Raw genomic sequence first — 25,554 nt, forward strand, 5'->3', positions numbered from 1 at the left:
CATCTTTTTGGTTTGGTGAAGCCATTTTCTTCTCATGCAAAAAATTTTCTATTAATGCTAGTGCATCAATAATTACTTTATCCTTACATGGGATTCTACCTTCCAATGACCATAAATAAGTCTCATTATAATCCTCAATTTTCTCTCTGCTCAATAAGGCTTTGACTAATGTTCATCTACTTATCCTTTTTGATTTACTTTTTCTCTTACTATACAAGATTTTTTCATTTCCTTTCCCATTATGGTTGATGCGATAACCCACTAACTTGTATTAGAATCTTCAGTACATTCTTTTGAACCAATGGATTGATATGCATAAAAGAGAATTCTAGAAATGCTTCTTTCCACTACTATTTTCAAATGTTCTTAACCCCAAAGTTCTCACTATCTCTCTAAATTTCCTATTTTTAGCTATTTCATCAACAAGTTGGTATCTTTTGGTTTGATATAAATTTTCAAAATAGTTATTTCAAATCTATTTAATAATTCTCCTATAATTTCTTTCTGACATTTTATCATGCATTAGCTTGAAATTATTTTCATCAATGTCAATTAGAAACTTTCATTTTCTACAAATTATTCTATTATATTTGGATGTATGCACATGCTCTATATTTTCATTATTGATCTTAGATTGGTTTTTACATATGAGTGTCTATACACTTAAGTCATTTACAAGTTAGGACTTAATTCATACCAAACAAGTAATGCATGCGCAAAGCATAACATGTTAGATAGTGCATGTTGAGTAAATAGTAAGTATCAAGTAAATAGCTAGTGCCGAGTCACTCAAGTGCCAAGTACTCAGTACGTGCAAAGTAATTTAGATGTTGAGTGATAGCATTCAAGTTATGGTTGATGTGGGGCATTAGGAACTTTAGATGTCAAGTAAAATAGTTTCGACATAGTTGATTGTAATGAAACAAACTACTGTATAAACCATTTTGGGGCTGACCTAAGGATTATTTTTTGATTGTTTATGATAAGAACATATCTTAATTGAGAATCCCTATGTAGTACATGTAGCCAATCAGTAAAAGGGAGGAATTGGGCAGCTAGATGGATGAATTACAATTGTTGATTTATACCTAACCCTAAAACATGGTATGAGAGAAGAGAGAAGTTTGCATACATAAATAGAACATTCATGGTGGCTAAGGAGTTGTGAATTGAGATACATTTCAAAATCTATTAGAGTATAATAGATATCAAGGATATATTTCTTGATGCATTCATCCTACCTACACCTGAAGAAGAAAAAGCCCATTCTGGAGGAATTGACTAATATAGTGGAGGAGATATCTGATACATACGTAGATTCAAATTAAAAACTACTTGAATTTTCTAAAAGGAAATTTCAAAGAAAATTCAATGAAAAGATATCAAGTGTCATTGCATTTAGCCAGGTTGAATTAGCAACCAAGATTGATAGTCTAAGGAAAGTATTAGAGAATATTTTATATCTTTACATCGAGTTGTGTGATACAACTCTATTCACACAAGAAGTGCAATCCCATATTGAAAATATGGAGGGAGATATGAAGATAGTAGGTACTACTCTACCCAATTCTCTAGTTTAGAGTCATAAGTACGTTAGGAATTTGATGAACTCCCAATGTTAGTTGGCAGCCCTACATGCTCAAGATGAAAACATTTGGGGTACACTAATTAGTATCCAATCTATGCTGACCCCACACATAGAGATACTACACAAAGAACTAGCCTTTCCAGAAATAGCGATAAAGAAAGATCCCCATCTTTCTACACATGAAGGCTTAGTTCACCTTGTTGTTGAGTTATTTATCCAAATCAAATCATTGGAAGTAGCATGTGATAATTGGGATACAGATCTAAAGATAATACTTGAGGTCCATAAAACTTTCTTGCATAAACACACTATACATGTGTAACCCATTGACATAAGTGTCAAAAAGGTGGAGAAGTAAGTAAGAGGAGACATAAGTTTAAGGGAGAAATGAGAAAAAGAAAAAGGAGTAAAAGATAGAAACAAATTACAACACAATTCAACATATGCATATTTAATCACTAGGAGTACTAGTTTAGATTTAGAATAACACAATCAACTCAAGGAAAGTTATAAGATTTTGAGGTATGACTGTTAAGTCAAGTTTTCCAAAATTTTTAAATTTTGTACATAACCTGAATAGAGATATTGAGTGTCTAATTTATGCTCAAAATTTAAGATCATTCAAGCATGACCAAGTGATTTTTTCACTCATTTTAAAGGGGGAGATTTTTTATCTGAGATTGGTTTTGACATATGAGTATTTATACACTTAAGTCATTTACAAGTTAGAACATAGTTCATGCCAAAAAAGTAATGCATGTCGAGTACAACATGTCAAATAGTACACGTCAAGTAAATAGTAAGTGTCAAGTAAAAAGTTAGTGCTGAGTCACTCAAGTTCCAAGAAGTTAGCATGTACTAAGTAATTTAGATGTTGAGTGACAATATTGAAGTTGCAGTTGATTTCAAGCATCAGGGACTTCAAATGTTGAGTAAAACAATTTTGACATGGTTGTTTGTAATAGCACAAACTTCTATATAAACCATTTTGGATCTAACTTAAGGATTTTTTTGTGATCCTAAATGATAAGAATGAATCTCAATTAAGAATCCCTATGCAGTACATGCAACCAATTAGTTAAATGTGTGAGTTGAGTGGCTAGACAGATAAATTACAATTATTGATTCATACCTAACCATAAGTCACCTAGGTCTTCTTAAAGAGGATAAACCCTAAAACATGGTATTAGTGAAGAGAGAAGTTTGCATGTGCAAAAAAGAGCATTCATGTTTGGTAAGGAGCTATGAATTGAGATACATTACATAATCAATTAGAGGAGAATAGAGGAAAGGAGTTAGAGGACATAAATGACACATCTAATCAAAGAGGATCATGTACACATGAAGAAAGAGGTGAGCTATTATCTAGCAGTAGAGTGTTAACTGAAGGATCATTGTTGAGACATTCTAATAGGTGAATCAATTAAATATCTTAATAGAGTAGCCTTAACAGGTTATTTTATATCCTTTAACAGGGTGCTTACTTCATTGTATGTTGAAGCCCTTTAAGCAGACACTCTTCTATCATGGTGTTGAAATCCTTTAATAGGGAAAGGTCTAACAATCTTGTAAGCCTTTAATAGGGAAAAAATTGCATAGGGTAGATCATGTTTCATGATCAAATATTATAGTTGTGAAGATTTGTGGGTGTCATCCCTACCCTAGTTTTCCCTTCTCATTGGAGGGTTTCTGGGTAATTGTATCTTGTGTCATATGTGTGAATGTTTTTTTTTCATGTTATGAATGTAAATGCTTAATTTGGCATTTTAGTTAATACACAAATTGTGAGATGGATGTGTGGTGAATGAATTTATTGTTAAAGTTTTGAAGGACTGATTCACCCTCCCCTCTCTCAGAGTTTAGTTCCCATGTTGTATTTCCAACATTCATTACTTACATTATGTGCATTCATTTTCAATTTGATATGTCACATTAGGGGTATTTGGTGATGTAAGTGTATTTGTCACAATCACTTCAACTGAGGTATGTTCAACATTTTCGTTCATCAAATTAGGTGCATTTTTGAAATCAACATTAATACCTATAAATTTTCATCACTTACATTGGAGTCATTTTATTATGTACTTTCACATAATCTCCTTACACATTCCCTTTTTCAAGTGTCTTTTTAGCCTCTCATTTTTCAAGCATTCCTCTCCTTTTCTTTGCCATGATTCTAGATGCAAAGTACCCTAGAAAAATTAACATGAAAAAAATACACAGTAAAATACAAAACTAAACAAATTTGAATCATTATTTTATGCTCAATCACAAGATACAAACTTAACATAACATGTAGATAGAAGATTTAATAAAAAAAATTCATCATTTCTAAGAAAATTACCCTATAAATAATGGCATTCACAAAATACCTTATCAAATACAAAATTAATCAAATAAGCATGATTATTTTATGCTCGATCACACCATACAAAATTAAAAATACAATAAGGTGTTGACACATGAAAATAGATGAAATTTAGTAATCCTAGGCTATAAAAAACCCTGATACTTGCATATTTGGTGCATAAATACATGTGAAACAATAATAAAATATCATGCAACACTAAAACAACATAATAATTCTTAATATATTGTTTTATTTATAGGTTTCAATAACCAGATTGGGTTATTGATAACTAGATTGAGTAATTGAGTCCTAATTAAATATCCATACTAACTAATAATCTGATGTGTGTGTGTGTGTGTGTGTGTGTGAGAGAGAGAGAGAGAGAGAGAGAGAGAGAGGGTGCTAGGGGTTACTTAGAGATAGACAAAGGTTGAGTGTAACAAGTTAGAGAGAGGTTAGGACTTAGTAAATAAAGCAGAGAGGTTAGGAGTTAATTAGATATATACCTTAGAAGTTAGTGAGTGAAGGAGGGATTGAGGATTCAAAATATGTTTGTATTTGCGTTTACCAATTGCTTGCATGTTTGGAAAAAAATTAGTACCTATTTTAGAATATTCTTAATTCAAATGAATGGAAACTTTTATTTTGATCTTCTAGGATTGTTTATCTCCATAATTTTTTAGATCACTCCAATACATTTCCAATGCACTTTTAACAGAGTCAATTAGACTTCGAATATAAAAGTTATGTGTTAGAATGTCTTAATGGAAAGAATTCTTCTAAGAGGGGGCGAGGGGGCAGTGAATCAGAAGTACTAGCTTTTGACTTATTTTTCTCAAACCCTTAATAAAATATTATTGTAAATGAACATACATGCATATCAAGATTAAGAAATTATGAGAAACACATATGCATCATCACATAACACTTGAGATTTTAGTAACCCAGAAACCCTCCAAGAATAAGAAGGTAAAACTGGGGTGGGGAGGATACCCACAAAATCACTACAGCAATAATGTTTCACCACTTCTGATGGTCTGCCTTGTTAAAGGCTTTACACTGTATCAATAGTGACCTGGTTAAAGGATTTACAAACACTTTAAATGAAGTGTTACCCTGTTAAAGGATTTAATCACCTATTTAAATGATCGACAAAATAGCTATTAAGCTAACCTATCTCCATAGGGTTTCCTTTCTAATACAATTGCTAGAGAGTATTAGGTATAATAAACCTGATGGCTTACAATCCTTGATTGCTGAATTTAGGCACTTGATCTAGTTTCTCTAATCTTGATTCTATGAAATCTGATGTCTATTCATATTCCTTGCTTAGTTTTGATTAATTGAATATATAACTGCTACTCTCTTCCTTTAAGTCTTTTACTCTTCCCTCTAAACTCCACTTGAGTTTTCCATTCACTCCTTCATCCATCTATATATGATTCAATGAGATTTTGTCTTCCTTATAAAGGCATTCTAAGATTTAGGGTTAGACATGGATCTACAATCCATATTGAATCTTTGTTTCCCACTTCTGCCTTTCACTTTTATTATTGGTTGCATGCCTTCTCCATTTTTCTTATTGGCTGCATGTAGATTGCATAGGAAATACAAAATATTTGATCTTATTACTTAAATCTTTCAAGATTCGTCATATATCAGCCATGAAAATGGTTTACATCTAAATTAGTAAAGTTACAAACTCATATGTGCATTTTGTGTTACTCGGCACTTACTAATTTCTGATGCAGAATTGTCTATGACTCGGCACCTAAATGTTACTCGGCACTTGATCTTCACTCGGCACTTGAAGTCTGCTCGGCACTTAAAGATCACTCGACACCTAATGGATTTCCTAACTTGGCACAAGCTATGGCTCGATATACATAGTGTACTCAGCTTCAATGTAGAAAGTGGTTAAGTTATGTTGACACTCAAATGTCAAAACCATTTTGAGACTAACAGTTATGGCCTTCAGAGTAGAGCCTAGTTTTACTTCTTCAAAACCTGATTGGGTTTTGAGTTTACTTTTTATTTTTTGTAACCTAATTGGGTTATTTGAAAAACTAAAATCTGATTGAGTTACTTAAAAATCTAAAACTCGATCAGGTTGTGGATTGGTAATAACCTTGGGAGTTGACCCAAAGGCTTGGGAACTCATTTTCTGTCATATTGTATTCATTTAGATGTTTTTTCATCTTATAAAATGAATTCTCATATTTTCCTTCATCGGGTTTCTAACTGTTAAAGTGGGTATGTCTAAAATCTCCAATGTAATCTTGCATGTATTCTTAGATTTCTAAACATATAAATAATTCCATTTTTGGACAACATTAAGATTATAAACTTTAATTAGTTTTACCACTATATTCATAGTTCTCATAGATGTGTGTCTAAATTTTTTTATTAACTTTGATTTAATTAATCAAATGAAAAATAAATTATATATTATTGTCGCACACTTTATTCTACACTTCAAAAAAAAATCAATTTCAATTTTTTTGGTACAAATTATGCCTTGCACAGGAACAAGTGCTAAAATTTCATGATGCAATGACTTCAATAACTCATAAAAAAAATTACTCATTAGAATATTACAAAAAAATATACAACTTGTAGATCTCACTCTTATCTATCATCCTACAAAAGGGATTCGCAAAATATTCAATATAACTAAGTTTCTTACACTACACATGAAAATAACTTTTAGTAGGGCCCTGGGGCCTCCTTGATGGTTAGGCCTCCTAAATTATCACCCTATTACCATAGTGGTAGTGTGCATTCATAGGGAAGCTATAATCAAATTGGGGTGGCTGGCCGGTCAACAGGGTTTGAGGCACCTAATCTTATCCATTTTGTAGAAACTCTAGTAGTTTAGAAAGTAGACTTAGATTACTAGAATTTATATGTTTTACACATCTTTTCATTTTCAATGGATGAACCTCAAACATCTCATCCAAGTGTAGGTTTACCTAATTTTAGGAAAAATATGTCCACTTATACCCCCTTTTTTGTATATCATCTTGGTTCACTCACTTGTATAGGCTAAGTTAGATGGTATTGGCCGAGCTTTATAATATAGACTAAATTCAAAAGTCTAATACCAACTAAGATAGTTAGATTCCACCTAAAAAAGGATACAATATTTATGGAGAGCCTAACTTAATTGAATGAAGGTATATCTCAAGAATTTAAATATATTATACACACCTTGCATTCATATTTTGAGAGCATAGAGTGATTTGAGAAATTAGTGAAGCAATTTTAAGGAAATTAAAGTAAAGGAGAAGCATAAGATTGATCAAGTATTAATCTCAAGCTGTTCTGAGTTTTTTAGGAAGTAAAGCTTCAAATCCCTAACACAAGAAAATTACATCATCATTATCATCTACAATAAAGAACCAAGGAAAAGAGGTAAGCAATGATCAATTGGTGACACTTGTCCTCTACCTAAGTATCATGTTCTTCCTAAAATTACTATGAAAGGATATTCAATGGGTGTGTTATCATCAATACCACCTAAAGTTATTATGATCCATGATGTATGGAGTTGTGACATGTGCAAAGTTGGTGAAGTTGTAGAATATCAGATTTGTGTGGCTTATCAAAAATTGTGTGATGAAGGAGTATTAAAGGATGAATTTAAAATTATTGAGAGGAAAGGGTTAACTTGTGCCCTAGATTTTTTGAGAAATTTTAAAATTGAATGTATTAAATTTTTACTGAGGTAAATGTATGACATAGAGTTGTGGCTAGAAAATGAACCAATTAAGATTACAAAGAAGATAATTCATGAATCTATTAATGGTTACCCAACATTTGGCAAGAAGAAGGCAATGTGGTGTCAAAGAAAAAAATTTGTCAAGGAAAATACCAAAGTTGAGTTGAATGGATCTTACATATCTATTTCCAACATCATGAATCCACTAATTAAGTTTGCAATGAGAATGATCTCTCATAAGTTTCACTAGTCAAGCTGATTGAACAATTTGATGTGTATGGGAGTTGATCAGGCATGGAAGATTGTGATGAAGGATCATGATATGATCTTGTCAAGTTACAACTGTTACAACTAGAAAAGAACTTGATATCAGCCAGGAGAGAAAATAATTCAATGTGTAAGTTTGGATCATTGATTATGTGTATTTTCTTTTATATTCAGAACTATTTTTAGGCTATTTGGAATGTTGTATGGGAATAAGACAAACTTGCTACAAGTAAGATTAGTGAGTATACAACATATTTGAAAGAAAAATTTAAGAATGTTCTAGATGGATATTTTGAAGAGTTCAAACAAAAGATAAGAAAGAGACTAAGGATTTATGCATCCTTAGTACAGAAGCATTATACTGATGTATATTTTCTAGATGATATAGCTAACACATTTATATAGGAAGTTAAGCTAAAGAAATCTTGGCTTAAACATTTTGGCTTTGGAATTGATGGCAATGATGTAACTGTAGAAATTATTACACTACTAAAAGAAGAAATTGATGCAAATGTCAAGCTCTTTGGAAAATATGAAGAAGCAAAAGCTAGAATAATAGTACACATCAAGAATTCTTTTATTGATAAGAAAAGTAATAAAATTATTAAGACCTAGAAGGAAAGATATGCACACAAATAAAAGGAAAATAACCTTTAATGATTACACAAGAACTTGGATAATACTTTCTAGAAAATGTAGTGGTGCAGAGGGAGAGGAAGAAAGTGCGGAGAAATAGGGTAAAGCCCTAGAAATTGTCACTCCATTAACAAAGAAGGATAAAATAGTGAAAATCACTAAGCCTAAGGTGAGGAAGGATGAAAAGAAGGTAACAGCTAAGACCCTCTCTCCTCCTGCACCAAAAAGACCTAGGACTAGGGAAACAACATCAAACAATGCCAAGCCACCAATGAAGAAAGGATTGGTAAAGATTATGAAATTGAGCAAACGTTCAAGTGGCTCCAATGCAGTGAAGAGGAAAATATCAGATGCTAGAGGGTATGTGCAGGATCATGTTGTGCCAAAAAGTGGTGATGTGAAAAAAATAGAGTTTGAAGATGTCCGAAAATGTTTCAAAATCTACTCTAACTTTTTCTCACCTATCCATGTGCCAAACCTAGAAAGTAAGGCCCAACCATTAACCGATATTTGATCCCAAATAAGATATCCGATATTGTCGGCACAAAAATATTGGAGGGAGAAATGAATTTATGAGTTATATGACTATTTCAAGTTATGAAATATATAAATATATAATATGACTATTTAATGAGCTATGAATAATCTATAAATTTATAATATATATTAATATAATTAAATTAAATTATTATTATTATTTAATATAATAACCTAACAATTAATATATAATAATATATTATGTTGTTATTATTATTATTTTTACTATATTTTTATTAAATATAATAATGTAATATATTATATATATATATATATGTTATTAATATATATCATTATTATTATCATCTATAAATTATAATCTATAATATATTATTATTATTATGACCTATGTTATTAGTATATAATAATATATTATTTTATTATTGTTATAATCTATAAATATTATATATATATATATATATATATGATTATTATACTATATTATTATTATTTTTACTATATTATTATATTTTTATTATATTACACTTGTATTTGTTACTATAACAACATATTATAATTGTTTATATGGGTTGAAAGGGGCCATAGGATGACCTATAAACCCTTTCGACACATTCCATGATGACATATGTCTCTAGGGGTCTTAAGAACACTAGGGACATATTAGAATCATTTATATGGGTCGAAAGGGGCCATAGGATGACCGACTACCCCTTTTCACACACTCCATGACAACATATGTTCCTAGGGGTCATAGGACCCCTAGGGACATATCATAATCGTTTATATGGGTTGAACGACACATTTTATTATAATACATGTCTCTAGGGGTCCTAGGACCCATAAGGACATATTAGAATTGTTTCTATGGGTCAAAAGGGGTCATAGGCCCTTTTGACACATTCCATGATGACATATGTCTCTAGGGATATATTAAAATGATTTATATGGGTCAAAAGGGCTCATAAGATGACCTATAACCCCTTTCAACACATTCCATGATGACATATGTCTCTAGGGGTCCTAAGAACCCCTAGGAACATATTATAGTCATTTATATGGATCAAAAGGGGTCATAGGATGACCTATGACCCATTTAGACACATTCTATGATAACATATGTCTCTAGAGGTCCTAGGACACGTAAAGACATATTATAATCATTTATATTGGTTGAAACGGGCAATAAGATGACCTATGACTCCTTTCAACACATTTTATTACAATATCTATCTCTAAGGGTCCCAGGACCCCTAAGAACATATTATAATTATTTATATGGGTTACAAGGGGGCCATTGATCACCTATGATCCCTTTCAACACATTCCATGACAACATGTCTCTAGGGGTCTTAGGACCCCTAGGGACATATTATAATTGTTTATATAGGTTGAAAGGGGTCATAGGATGACCTATGACCCCTTTCAACACATTTGATTACAACATATGTCTCTAAAGGTCTTAAGACACCTATGGACATATTAGAATTGATTACATGGGTCAATAGGGCTCATAGGATGTCCTATGACCTCTTTCAACACATTCTATGATGACATATGTTGCTAGGGGTCCTAGGACCCGTAGGGACATATTATCATCATTTATATGGGTCAAAAGGGGTCATAGAACTTTTGACACATTTTATTACCACATATGTCTATAGGGGTCCTAGGACCCCTAGGGACATATTATAAATGTTTATATGAGTCAAAAGGGGTCATAGGATGACTTTCGACACATTTTATTACAACATATGTCTATACGGGTCTTAGGACCCCTAGGGACATATTATAATTGGTTATATGGGTCAAAAGGGGTCATAGGATGACTTATAACCCCTTTCGACACATTCCATGATGACATTTGTCTCTAGGGGTCGTAGGACCCCTAAGGACACATTAGAATAGTTTATATGAGTCGAAAGGGGTCATAGGATGACTTATGACCCCTTTTGAAATATTAAATGATGAAATATGTCTCTAGGGGTCCTAGAACCCCTAGAGCTATATTAGAATCGTTTATATGGGTCAAAAGGGGTCATAGGATGACCTATGACTCCTTTTGACATATTTTATTAAAACATATGTCTATAGGGGTCCTAAGACCCTTAGGGATATATTATAATCATTTATATGGGTTGAAAGGGGTAATTGGATGACCTATTACCCCTTTCGACACATTTTATTACAACACGGCTCTAGGGGTGCTAGGAATCGTAGGGACATAGTAGAATCATTTATATGGGTCAATAGGGGTCATAGAATGATCTATGACCCCTTTCAACATATTCCATGATGACATATGTCTCTAGGAGTCCTAGGACCCCTAGGGACATATTATAATCATTTATATGGGTTGAAAGGGGTCATAGGATGACCTATGACCCCTGTTGACACATTCCATGATGACATATCTCTCTACAGGTCCTAGGACCCCTAGGGACGTATTATAATCATTTATATGGGTCAAAAGTGGCCATACGATGACCTATGACCACTTTCAAAACATTTTATTACAACATATGTCTCCGGGGGTCCTGGGATCCCTAGCAACATATTAGAATTATTTATATGGGTCAAAGGGAGTCACAGGACGACCTATGACCTCTTTTAACACATTTGATGATGACATATGTCTCTAAAAATTCTAAGACCCCTAGGGACATATTAGAATAGTTTATATGTGTTGAAGGAGGTCACATGATGACCTTTGAACACTTTTGATGCATTCTAAGATGACATATGTCCCTAGGGGTCCTAGGACCCCTAAGAAAATATTAGAGTCATTTATATGGTTCTAAGGAGATCATAGGATGACCTATGACCCCCTTTTACACATTCCATTAAGACATATGTCCCTAGGGGTCCCCTAGGGATATATAACAATTGCTCATATGTGTTGAAGGGTGTCATAGGTTAACCTATGACATCTTTGAACACATTCCAGGATAACATATTTCCCTAGGGCTCCTACGATCCCTAGGGACATATTAATTTTTTTTATATGGGTCGAAGGTGTCATAGGGTGACCTATGACCCCTTTCGAGCCATTCCATGATGACATGTGTCCCTAGGGGTCCTAGGACCCGTAGGGACATATGGGTTGAAGGGGGTCATAGGTTAACCTATAACCCCTTTCGACCCATTACATGATGATATATGTACCTAGGGATCTTAGGACCCCTAGGGACATATTAGAATCATTCATATGGGTCGAAGGGGCTCATAGGGTGACCTATGACCCCCTTCGACACATTTCATGATGACATATGTCCTTAGGAGTGCTAGGACCCCTAGGGACATATTAAGATCTTTCATATCGGTCGAAGAGGGTCATAGGTTGGCCTATGACACTCTTTAACTCATTACATGACAAAATATGTCCCTAAGTGTCTTAGGACCCCTAGGGACATATTAGAATCATTCATATGGGTGAAAGGGGGTCATTGGGTGACCTATGACCCCATTTGACCCATTACATGATGACATATGTCCCTAGGGGTCCAAACATATTTTAATCATTCATATGAGATGAAGGGGGTCATTGGTTGACCTATGACCCTCTTCGACACATTCTATGATGACATGTGTCTTTAGGGGTCTTAGTACCCCTAAGGTTATATTAGAATAATTCATATGGGTCGAACGGGGTCATAGGGTTACCTATGACCCACTTCGACACATTCCATGATGACATGTGTTCCTAATTTTTCTAAGACCCCTAGGGACATATAGGAATCGTTCATATGGGTTGAATGGGGTCATAGGCTGACCTATGACCCCCTTAGACACATTCCATGATGATATATGTCCTTAAGCATCCTAGGACCCCTAGGGACATATTAGAATCATTTATATGGGTCAAAAGTGGGCATAGGGTGACCAATGACCCCCTTCGACACATTCCATGATGACATATGTCCCTAGGGTCCCTAGGACCCCTAGGGACATATTTGAATCATTCATATGGGTCTAAGGGGATTATAGGGTGACCTATGACCCCCTTTGACACATTTCATGATGACATGTGTCCCTAAGGGGGACCCCTAGGGACATAGTAGAATTGTTCATATGGGTCGAAGGAGGTCATAGGATGAACTATGACCTCCTTTGACACATTCCATGATCACATATGTCCCTAGGGGTCCAAGAACCCCAAGGGACATATTAGAATAATTAATATGGGTTAAAGGGGGTCATAGGGTGACCTATGAACCCCTATGACACATTCCATGATGACATATGTCCCTAGGGGTCCTAGGACCTCTAGGGACATATTAAAATCATTTATATGGGTCAAAGGGGGTCGCAAATCGACCTATGACCCCAATTGACCCATTATATGATGACATATGTCCCTAGGGGTCCTAAGAACTTTATTGACATATTAGAATCGTTCATATGGATCGAACGGGGTTGTAGGTTGAGGTATGACCCCCTTTGACCCTATACATGATGACATATGTCCGTAGGGGTCCTAGGACTGCTAGGGACATATTAGAATCTTTCATATGGGTCGAAGGGGTTCATAGGTCATTCGACACATTCTATGACAACATGTGTCCCTAAAGGTCCTAGGATTCTTAGAGACATATTCTAATCGTTCATATGGGTCGAAGGGGGTCATAGGTTGACCTATGACCCCCTTCGACCCATTACATGAGGATATATGTCCCTAGGGGTCCTAGGACCCCTAGAGATATATTAAAATCATTCATATGAGTTGAAGCATGTAATAGGGTGAGATATGACCCCCTTCAACCTAGTACATGATGACATATGTTCCTATGGGTCCTAGGACCCATAGGCAAATATTAGAATCATTCATATGAGTCAAAGGGGGTCATAGGGTGACCTCTTGCTCCATTCGACACATTCCATGATGACATGTGTCCCTAGGGGTCCTAGGACTCCTATAGATATATTAGAATCATTCATATGGTTTGAAGGGGGTCATAGGTCACATTCCATGATGACATGTTTCCTTAGGGATCATAGGACCCCTAAGAAAATATTAGAGTCATTCATATGGGCCGAAGGGGGTCATAGGATGACCTATGACCTGCTTTGACATATTTCATGATGACATGTGTTCCTAAGGTTCTTAGGATCCCTAGGGACATATTAGAATTGTTCATATGGGTCAATGGTGGTCATAGTGTGACATGTGACCCCCTTCAATATATTCCACTTCCCTAGGGGTCCTATGACTGCCAGGGCCACATTAAAATCATTCATATTGGTCGAAGAGGGTCAGAGGGTGACCTATAATCCCTTTCGACCCATTCTATAATGACATGTGTTCCTAGGGGTCTTAAGACCCCAATGGACATATTAGAATCACTCATATGGGTCAAAGGGGGTCATAAGGTGACCTATGACCACTTTCAAACTATTCCATGATGACATGTGTCCCTAGGGGTCTTAGGATGCCAAAAAACATATTAGAATCATTCATATGGGTCAAAGGGGGTCTTCAACCTATTTCAGGAGTACATGTGTCCCTAGGGGTCCTAGTACCCCTAGAGACATATTAGAATCATTCATATGGGTCGATGGGGGTCATAGGATGACCTATGGCCCCCTTTAACACTTTCCATGATGACATGTGTCCCTAGCGGTCCTAGGAGCCCTAATGACATATTAAAGTCATTCATATGGGTTAAAGGGGGTCATAGGATGACCTATGACCTCTTTCGGCATATTTGATGACAACTTATATCCTTAGGACCCCTAGGGACATATGTTGTAATGAAATTAGTTGAAATGATGCATTTTATGACAATATTATATTTAATAATTATATAATATTATATATTTTAATATAATAATAATAAATTATTAGGTTATATAACAATAATAATCATATATGTTACTAGATTATAGATTTAATAATAATAATAACCATATATATTATTATATATAGAATAATTTAGTCATATAATACTACTATATATATTTAATAATAATAATCATACATATTACTATACTGTAATATTAATTATAATAATATATAATAATAATAATATTAATGTCCATGCTTTCTTGAAATAAATTTCCCTCTAAAACAGTCTAAAGTTTCCCTCTTAAATTTATTTGCTCTTAAATTTCTCTCCCTTCAAATTTAAAATTGAAAAAAATCCCCCCTCTAAAATTTCCCTCGAAATTGGTGTGTAAAATTGCTGAGCTTGATCGGATATTTGATTTGAAATTCGATATTTGATTTCATATTGGATATTGGATTTCAAATCGAATATCTGATTAGACCTGATATTTACCAAGACTATTCGGTCAACCCAAAAAACATGTTTGAGAAGTGTTTCAGTGACACTCAGACTTCGGGTAGCCATCTGACAATATTATTTTTATTGAAATAATTGCTATCAAATTCTAAGTTTGATAAGTATTTATTAGTTAATATTTAATGAAGATTATTGTAAAGTGTTGATTGACATATAGATTGAAAAATAGCTATAACTTTCAAACAGTATAACATTTTTTAAATCCAAAAGTTGCATCACATTCTATGCTTCGCCTAGTATAAGAAAAACTAAATTAAATTTGGTAAAATTTTCTATTAGTTAAGGTGGTTAGATACAAGAGTTTTTTTTTTCTGAAAAAGTTTTAGTAGAAAATTTATATTTAATTATTTATTTGGAATAAAAATACACAAAAATATGTGTCACATCTAAGCACGAGTCTACTTTTTATATCTATAATTATATTAAAAAAATATTATCATTTATTTTTTATTAAGGTGGTTAGACATACACCTACTTTTAATTTTTGCCCTAAAATTTTCATAGTACTGTATTAAAATGCAAACTTTTGACCAATCAATTTTTTTTTCCTCCAAATAAGGCCTAGTAGTTTATAAACTATATTCAATTTTGTACAGATTATTTTCTTACAACTTTTTGATACAAAGTTCATAACCACTTTAAAATTATGTATCAAGTTGACATAACCCTGATTTGCTGATTTTTCACTACCACTTAAGGCCATAGTTTGTTACACCATGATCTTGCACATACCTTAGAGATTAGTCAAAGAGGGGAAGGCTAACAAATAAAAAGGAAGAAAAAGAAGATGTAGAGAGGACTAAGTCTGTTGAAATTAATCACCACCAAGTCATTATGCCTAGAAAGCTTGGAACTATTTGCGATGTATGTGCCAACATCAAAAAATTTGCAAGCCTATCAAGATTTAGATATGTAAAGTATGAGACATTGAATAATGTTGATAAATCCAAGGTATAAGAGGCAATGATATAAATGATGGCTAAAAATAAGCCGGCACTTATAGAATTTGAAAACCAGATTTGAAATGATTTGTACTATACTACATTGGATTATCAAGTGGCAACAAGAAGCTGCAATTAAGAATCAAATTAAAAGACTATAAATTAGCCAAAAATTATGCTTGAGTTGATAAATAAGTAAGAGATAATATTTTTGGAGAAGTATAAGAACCAATTTTCTCTTAAATTTAGAACATTTATGATTTTACAAAATTAAATTGAGGTTGTTGTACAAAAAAATGAATTGTTATGGAAGAGAATTATTGGATTTACTAGAAGAAGAGATAAATAGGAGAAAGAAAAAAACATAATAACTATTGAAGATGTTCAAAGTGATAAATAAATTTTAGGTTTGTCAAGTTAGCAAGGCAATATATCAGTCATTCATGATACTACAGTTGATACTCCTATATTGTATCAAATCATGGACTATCCTAAGGAAGGAGAAATAAAAGTCCAAATTATTGATGTTAATGAAAAAATAAAGAAGATGGATAAACAAGAATAAAAAGCCTCACAAAAAAAAAATGGTAATAGAGGCCGAGGAATTATAAAAGGAAACAAATGTAGATTTATCAACTATAGGTCAAACAAGAGAAAAAGAAGATGAGAAATAAGATGAGAAAGAAAAGGAGAATGTAGTTTCTTAGATCATGCCGAGTGATCCTATTGTTGTTCCTAGTATTGAAATACAAGAAAAACCAAGTGGTTACATCCCCTCACCTACTCTTACTCAAGCAGTGTCAAGTAGGAGCACTCTAAAGAAAGGAAAACAAAAAGGAAAGAAAAAAATGATAGTTCTCCAAGTAATATTGTTATCTTGACCAAAGTTATTGGAACACCAAAATGGGGTCTAACCAATCTTACATTTTAGAAAACTCTCATCTTGCAAAATATTCTAACAAGAAATAAAAGACAAGAAGAACTAAGAAGAGAAAAATAATAGAAACAAGTGTTGCATGATATAAAGGACATATTTTTTGTCACCGTTGATATTGAAACTATTGATGAATAGGCCCCTATCCTCTCTTAGTTAGTGTAAACCATTTTTTATTATGAAAAACATGTTTTACAGGGATCATGAAACCCAAAAGTTCTTACATAACAAAGGGTTGCAAATTAAAAAAACAAGCCTAGCAACATAATGATGGCCAATAGAAAGGCCAAAACAAAGAAAAGGCAAAAAGGAAAAAAGACAAAGACCTGCAAAGACTATAGAAACCAAGGATGGAACTTGAAAATTCTTCACTTACTACCCCACCATCCTTTTGAGGTCTTGGATAGTCTTTTCCACTTCATAAGCTCTTTGATTCCCCTCTGTTGTGAGCTCCTGGCATTTTTCACAAGTCCAATCTAAGTGACTTTGGGTTATGTCCATTATGATATCCTCTTCCATACTGCCTTCAACATTGTCCTTCTCATCCTTCTCCTCAAAAAAACAACTAGCTTTCAGCTTACCACCAAGATTGACAATGTTTTCATTAAGGGAATTCAAAATAGTGAGCATCAGATTAGCCATGTTATGGGTGAAATTCTCAAGATTTTGCATCCTTTTTAAAACCAATCTTATTCGATTCCCCTAGCCTATCAAGATCCCTTTCTCATTTATCTTCCCTTGGCTTTAAATCTATCCCATTCTATATTTAACCTCGTCCAACTCATGAAAAATCCATTTAATATATCAAAAGTTATCAATCATGTTGTTTTTTGCATCATTGAGCAAATTCATATCCACCTCCCTTACATATTTCATGATGGGCACTAGTGCCAGTTCTATTAGTTTATCCAATTGGATCTTGCCCTCTTTTTCTTCAAGGATTTGAGGATTCATAACTTCTCTCACAATCCCCATTTTTGAGGTTTTGGTGTTAAAATTTCTCCAAGCCACATGCCGATCTTTTATAACAACCTCACTACTTCCTTCCTCCATTTTCTCCTTTTCTTGCTCCTGTGGGGAAATGGGAAGGGAAAGGGGCACAAAGATCTATGGACACATATCATTTTCCCCTCCAAAGGCATGTGATCCTATTTATTCCTCTTCTACTTCTTTTTTGGGTTACCAGTTGGCTCCTTTGTAATTTCTACATCCTCCTGCTTTTTCTCATCCTTTGTGTCCATATCTTCTCCTTCCTTATTGTACTCTTCTTCCCCCTGACCAGCTATTTTGGGCACATGACCCCTAGGGCTTTTCTTGCAGGGAACTTTACTTAGAGTAGGAGTATCCTTGTCTCTTTCCCTAGTTTTCTTCCCTAACAAATGATATTCTTCTTCCTCCCTTGAGCTTAAGCTCTGGATTTCCTGCATGTTTGAGGAGAAATTGGAGCTACTAGTCTCCTCTAAAGCGACCATAGCATGAGCCAAACATTTTATCCTTCATTGAGCTTTAAAATATACATAGAACAAAAGAAGTAAACTCTCACATAGGGCAAGGTTAGCAATACATGTTTTCTTATACCCCAAAATATTCTTGTTCATAAAAGAATACAGGTTAAAAGGAAAAGAAATCTTAGCCCCATAATGGAAATGATTAAGCAAAACAAAATGAATTGTTCTAACCCTATCAAACCTCGTGTCCAAAGAAATAAACTCAATGATGGCCCTCAACACATACAATCAAGGCTTCTTTATTGAATCCATCTCATAGTAAGTCTCACGCTTCACCAGCTCCTCCTTCTCATCCATATTCTTGGCAAAATCCTTTAATGCATTTGCAAATACTTTTTTTGTCTTTGTAGATTTTTAAACCCTTATTGGGCATTTCTATGACATGGGAAATGACCTCCACATTTACATGATGGAAGACCTTGATGTAGGAGCATCCAGAGGTATAAGGGAAATCCTATGTCACCCAAAAAAATGTACTTAGACTTAGTTTTCTTTTTAGATGTTTTCATTTCTAGATACCCATTTGGGTCAAATAAAGGTTCCAACTCTCACAGTTCCACTATTAGTGTTCTAAGATAGAGTTTTTAATCACCTTGGGATACATGTAAATGCTAGAAAAATAGGAGTATGTAATTGAGCCATCATTTTGGTGAGCTATAAGGTGTAAATTGGTTGAAATATTGTCATTTTAATTTAGAGTATTCCAGAGAAAGAATCATGTCAAAAGGCCCCACGGTTTGAAAGTTATCGCAATTTTTAGTTTTTGGAGACATCCTAAGAATGCTTCAAAGTCAAGTTAGGGGCATTAAATGACCTTGAATAGGACAAAAAAATTGGGGATGAGAAAAAATGGTCCATAGGGCTATAGAGTGCTTCGAGAGCTTTTCAAAAATGTAAAGGATTCATCAATCAGAGCTACGGTTCAAAAGTTATGCCTCCCAAAAGTTCAGTTACCATTTCTGGATTCTTCTAATTTTGTGCCGACTTCTAATGTGACTTCTAGAGCCTTCTATTTGTTCAATGGATGCCTACTATCACTTTCTAGAATGCATTCCTAATCCTTAACCCTTCGGGGTCTATTTAAGAACATTTTTGGCATTATAAAAGGAAATTCGAAGTGGAGTTTGAGAGGAGGTACTGAAAGGAGAAATTATCTCCAAATTTATACTATTGTAAGCCCTTAGGGCATGTTTTGAAGTCTATTTTCTCTGTACTGAATGTAATAGCATATTTAGACAGTTAATACAATTTTCCCTTTCCTGTTGTGTCCATTTTGTCCTTGGGTTGTGTCCCCATCAAGTGGTATCAGAGCTAGTTTTCCTAAGTGTTTAGATAGAGCACCGACTGTGAGGCAGTTTGCACCAGGACTGTGTGGTTGTGGGTTTGAGTTAAGAATTTGCCTCAACAAAGAGACCATGGTGGATGGGTTGGAGCTATTAATCCTGAGGAGGTTAGAGCCCTCCAAAGGCAGGTAGAAGCATTGCAGGAGGAGCTTTGTAGAGGAACAAATGTTGCTGCAGGTGACGAAAGTGAGGATGACAGTGAAGAAGAAGAAATTTGACCAGAAGGGGAATTTGACAAGGGAGTTTTGAATCAGGCAGAGGAAAGGCTTTTTAGGGCCATTACTAAGTTTGGAAAAAGACCTACAATTGATGTGGGTGTATTTTCAGGAAATCTGAAACCAGATGAGTTGATTGACTAGATCAATGAACTAGAAGAGTACTTTGAGTATGAGGATATCAAGGACCCAGATAGGGTTAAGTTTGCAAAGGTCAAACTAAAAGGACATGCCAAAATCTAGTGGCAAGAGTTTCAATTGGAAAGAAATAGAAGAGGAAAGGATAAGATCACAAGGTGGGATTGCATGGTGGACAAACTAAAGAAGTAGTTCATTCTTGTTGACTATGAGCTTGATTTGTTTAAGAAGATGCATGGGGTAAAGCAAGTAGGAAAATTAGTCCAAGAATACACAGAGGAGTTTTACCAATTTTTTATTAGAGCAGGGCATGCAGAAGAAAATAAGGATAAGGTTGCTCATTATATCAGTGGGTTGCAACCTAGCATCCAGGAGGAATTACGTCTAGTAAGAATGACCAACATTGAAGAGGCATACCAGTTTTCCCTACGAGTTGAAGAGAAGCTAAATAAAAAGTTTGAAGGGAGAAAAAGAGGGGGTGGTCAAGGAGGAAGGGGCAGTGGTAGGTCATCTGGAGGCTGAAGTGAAACCCAAAAGAAAAATGGAGATGTGGGTACTAGCAGGAACCAGAGGAATGAGGGTTTCAACCGCTCCTGTGATCAAGACTTTGGAAATCAGAGAGGAAGAAGTAGAGGAAATGGACTAGGAAGAGGAGGCTTCCATGGTACCTATTTCCATTGCAATGAGGAAGGTCATTGTGCCTTTGAATGCCCTCAACAATAATGAAGGACATATAGGAGAGTTGAGGGTCAAGCTAGGGTTGCTCATGTGGATGAGGATGCACAATCATCATATCCAGAGGATGCAGAAATAGGAGAGACTTTAGCAAATGAAAGGGTCCTACTAAGTGGTGAGATTGAACTAGGACAAAGGAGGATTTTATTCCATACCAGGTACAAGTATGAGGATAAATGTTGTGATGTGATCATTGATGGTGGTAGCACTAATAACTTGGTATCAAAGGAGATGGTCTCTAAGTTGAAGCTCAAGAGGGAGAAACACCCCCAACCCTATTGGATTGCTTGGGTGGAAGATGATCATAAAGTCCTAGTAAGTGAACAATGTTTAGTGAAATTCAAAATTGGGAGTTACCATGATGAAGTTCTCTGTGATGTTATTCTAATGGATGTTTGCCACCTATTGTTGGGAAGACTGTGGCAGTTTGATAGGCATGCAGTACATGATGGTCATGCAAACACATAAACTCTAACAAAGGATGGAGTTCACCACAAATTGAAGCCCATGAAAAAGGAAGGTGAAAAGGTATGTAGAAATGCTAAGATTTGTCTTGTTGATGGAAGGAATTTTTTAGATGGCATGAAACATTAGTGTATGTTCTATGCTTTGATCCCTAGGAAAGATAAAGAAGGTAGTAGTGAAATACCACTTGAAGTTTCAGATTTACTAGGCGATTTTGGAGATATTATATCTGATAATATTCCAGAAGGATTGCCACCAGTAAGGCAAATCAGTCATCAAATAGATTTAATCCCAAGAGCTAGTTTGCCTAACAAGGCTGCTCACAAGATGACTCCTACTGAAACTGAGGAGATAAACAGACAGGTTCATGAGCTATTAAGAAAGGGCTTGATTCGGGAGAGCTTGAGTCCATGTGCAGTACCTATAGTACTAGCACTAAAGAAGGATGGAGAGGGGTGGATGTGTATAGAATCTCAAGCTATAAATAGGATAACCATCAAGTATTAGTTTCCTTTACCAAGAATGGATGATCTTTTGGACTACTTGAGTGGAGCTCAATACTTCACAAAGATAGATCTCAAGAATGGTTATCACCAAATACAAATTTGAGAAGGAGATGTGTGGAAAATAGCCTTCAAGACCAAGGAGAGTCTTTATGAGTGGTTAGTCATGCCCTTTGGATTGACGAATGCTCCAAGCACCTTCATGTGGCTTATGAATGAGGTACTTAAGAAGTTATTGGAAAAATTTGTTATTGTCTATTTGGATGATATTTTAATTTTCAGCAAGACTTTGGAAGAACATTTATTGCATATTTGTAGTGTCCTTGAAAGGTTAAGGGAAGAGAAACTGTTAATTAATATGAAGAAGTGTATCTTTGCAAAAAGGGAGTTAGTCTACTTGGGGTTTGTTATATCACCTAAAGGTCTCAAAATGGATCCAGAGAAGGTAAAAGCCATCTTGGAATGGCCTACTCCAAGGTCTGCTACTAAGGTAAGATCATTTCATGGTTTGGTTAGTTTTTACAGAAAGTTCATTAAGAATTTCAGTGGCATATGTGCACCCCTGACTGATACAATAAGAGGGGATAGAAAAGAGTTCAAATGGACTACAGTAGCTGTGAGAAGTTTTGAATTGCTGAAGAAGAAGGTGATAGAACAACTTGTGTTGGCACTTCTAGATTTTAGAAAGGTGTTCCAGGTGGATTGTGATGCTAGTGGTAGTGCTATTTGGGTTGTATTAAGTCAAGAAGGTAAGCCTATTGCATATTTTAGTGAAAAATTGAATAATGCGAAAAAGAAGTATTTTGTTTATGATCAAGAGTTCTATGCAATAGTTCAGGCCTTAAAGAAATGGACACATTACTTATTGGCAAAGGAATTTGTTTTGTATACTAATCACCAAGAATTACAGTACCTAAATAGCCAAGGTAAATTGAATCAGAGGCATATGAAGTGGGTAGAGTTGTTGCAGAGCTATACATTTGTGTTGAAGCATAGAAGTGAAAAATCTAATAGGGTTGCAGATGCATTAAGTAGGAGACAGTTGTTGCTTGTAGTAATGCAGGTTGAAGTAGTTGGGTTTGATGAACTCAAGAATCTGTACCCTAAGGATCCTGATTTTGCTGAAGCGTGGAAAGCTTGTAAAGAGCCTATTGCTGTAGATAGAACTAAGTGGTTAGACTATTTGATTCAAGATGGTATTTTATTCAAGGGCAGTCAATTATGCATTCCAAGGAGTTCCATGAGGGAAAATCTGATTAAGGAGAAACACAGTAGAGGGATGGCAAGACATTTTGGTTGAGATAAGACCATTTCCATTCTTAGAGAACATTATTTTTGGCATCAGATTTCACAAGATGTGAAGAAGTTTGTATAGAATTGCCAAATTTTTCAAGTTGCCAAAGGATTTAGTCACAATACTGGACTATATCAGCCATTGCCTGTTCCATCAAAGACTTGGGAGGACATAAGTATGGATTTTGTTCTTGGATTGCCAAGGACACAAAGGGGTAATCACTTAGTATTTGTGGTGGTTGATAGGTTCTCCAAAATGGCACATTTAATTCCATGCCACAAAACTCATGATGTTGTCCATATTGCAGACTTGTTTTTTAGAGAGGTGGTAAGACTACATGGTCTCCCAAGGAGTATAGTTTCTGATAGAGACACTAAATTTGTGGGGTATTTTTGGAGAACATTGTGGAATAAGTTGAGAACAAACTTGAAATTTAGTTTGACACATTACCTGCAGACTGACGGCCAAACATAAGTGGTAAACAAAAGTCTAGGCAATTTGCTGAGATGTTTAGTTGGGGATAAGCCCAAGGGATGGGATTTGATTCTACCACAAGTGGATTTTTCTTACAATAACTTTGTAAATAGGAGTACTGGTAGATCACCATTCCAAATTGTATATGGAAGTAGCCCAAGGACTGCACCAGAATTGAGGAAGATAGAGCAAGGGGAGAGGACAAGTGCTGAAGCTGAAAAATTTGTTGAACAAATTAAGCATCTACATGGGGAGGTTCAGGCACACATTACTAAGATGAATCAAGAGTATAAAGCTAGGGCTGATCAAAGGAGAAGACATAAGGAATTCCAAGTAGGGGATCTAGTCATCATACACTTATGGAAAGAAAGATTTCCATCCAATACTTACAACAAGCTAAAAATGAAGAAATTTGGTCCGTGGAAAATTTTGAAGAAACATGACTCAGGAAATGCATATGAGGTGGAGTTACAAGATGGAATTCACATTTCTCCTATTTTCAATGTTGCAGACTTAACAAAGTATCATGATGATGGTGTAGATGAGGAGCCGATGTTAGAGCCATGTCCAATTCTTGCTTTTAAGAAGGAGGAGATAGAAGACATTCTAGATCATCATGTGGGCAAGAGTACCAAAAATAGGCAGTATGAAGAGTATTTGGTCAAGTGGAAAGGACGGCCGATCAAGGACTCAACTTGGATATCAACAACTGAGGTTTCCCATTTGGGATTTCCTCTACCATTCATAAAGTGACAGGGTCACTTTTCAATTTACCCTGGGTGCCTACTATAGGAGCATCCAGAGGAATAAGGGCAATCTTGTATCACCCAAAAAAATGTACTTAGACTTAGTTTCTATTTTAGGTGTTTTCATTTTTGGATACCCATTTGGGTCAAATAAAGGTTCCAACTCTCATAGTTCCACTATCAATGTTCTAAGATAGAGTTTTAATCACCTTGGGATACATGTAAATGTCAAAAAAATAGGAGTATGTAATTGAGCCATAATTTTGGTGAACTATAAGGTGTAAATTGGTCAAAATATTTTCATTGTAATTTAGAGCATTCTAGAAAAAGAATTAGGTCAAAAGGCCCCACGATTTGAAAGTTATCGTAGTTTTTCAATTTTTGGAGACATCCTAAGAATGCTTCAAAGTTAGGTAAGGGGCATTAAATGACCTCAAATAGGGACAAAATATGGTGGACAAGAAAATTTGGTCCATAGGGCTATAGAGTGCTTCGAGAGCCTTTCAAAAATGTAAACGGTTCGTCAATCAGAGCTACAGTTCAAAAGTTATGCCTCCTGAAAGTTTGGTTACCATTTCTGGATTCTTCTAATTTTGTGCCAACTTCTAATGTGACTTCTAGAGCCTTCTATTTTTTTAGTGGATGCCTACTAGCACTTTCTAGAATGTATTTCTAATCCTTAACCCTTCGGGGTCTATTTAAGAACATTTCTGGCATTGTAAAAGGTAGTTCGAATTGGAGATTGAGAGGAGGTACTGAAAGGAGAAATTATCTCCAGATTTATACTATTGTAAGCCCTTAGGGCATGTTTTGAAGTCTATTTTCTCTTTACTGAATGTAATAGCATATTTACATAGTTAATACAATTTTCCCTTTCCTGTTGTGTCCATTCTATGCTT

This window comes from Cupressus sempervirens, chromosome 6 (genome assembly GCF_028749045.1).
Source record: "Cupressus sempervirens isolate cs-2001-9-10 chromosome 6, ASM2874904v1, whole genome shotgun sequence".
In the NCBI taxonomy this organism is placed as follows: domain Eukaryota; kingdom Viridiplantae; phylum Streptophyta; class Pinopsida; order Cupressales; family Cupressaceae; genus Cupressus; species Cupressus sempervirens.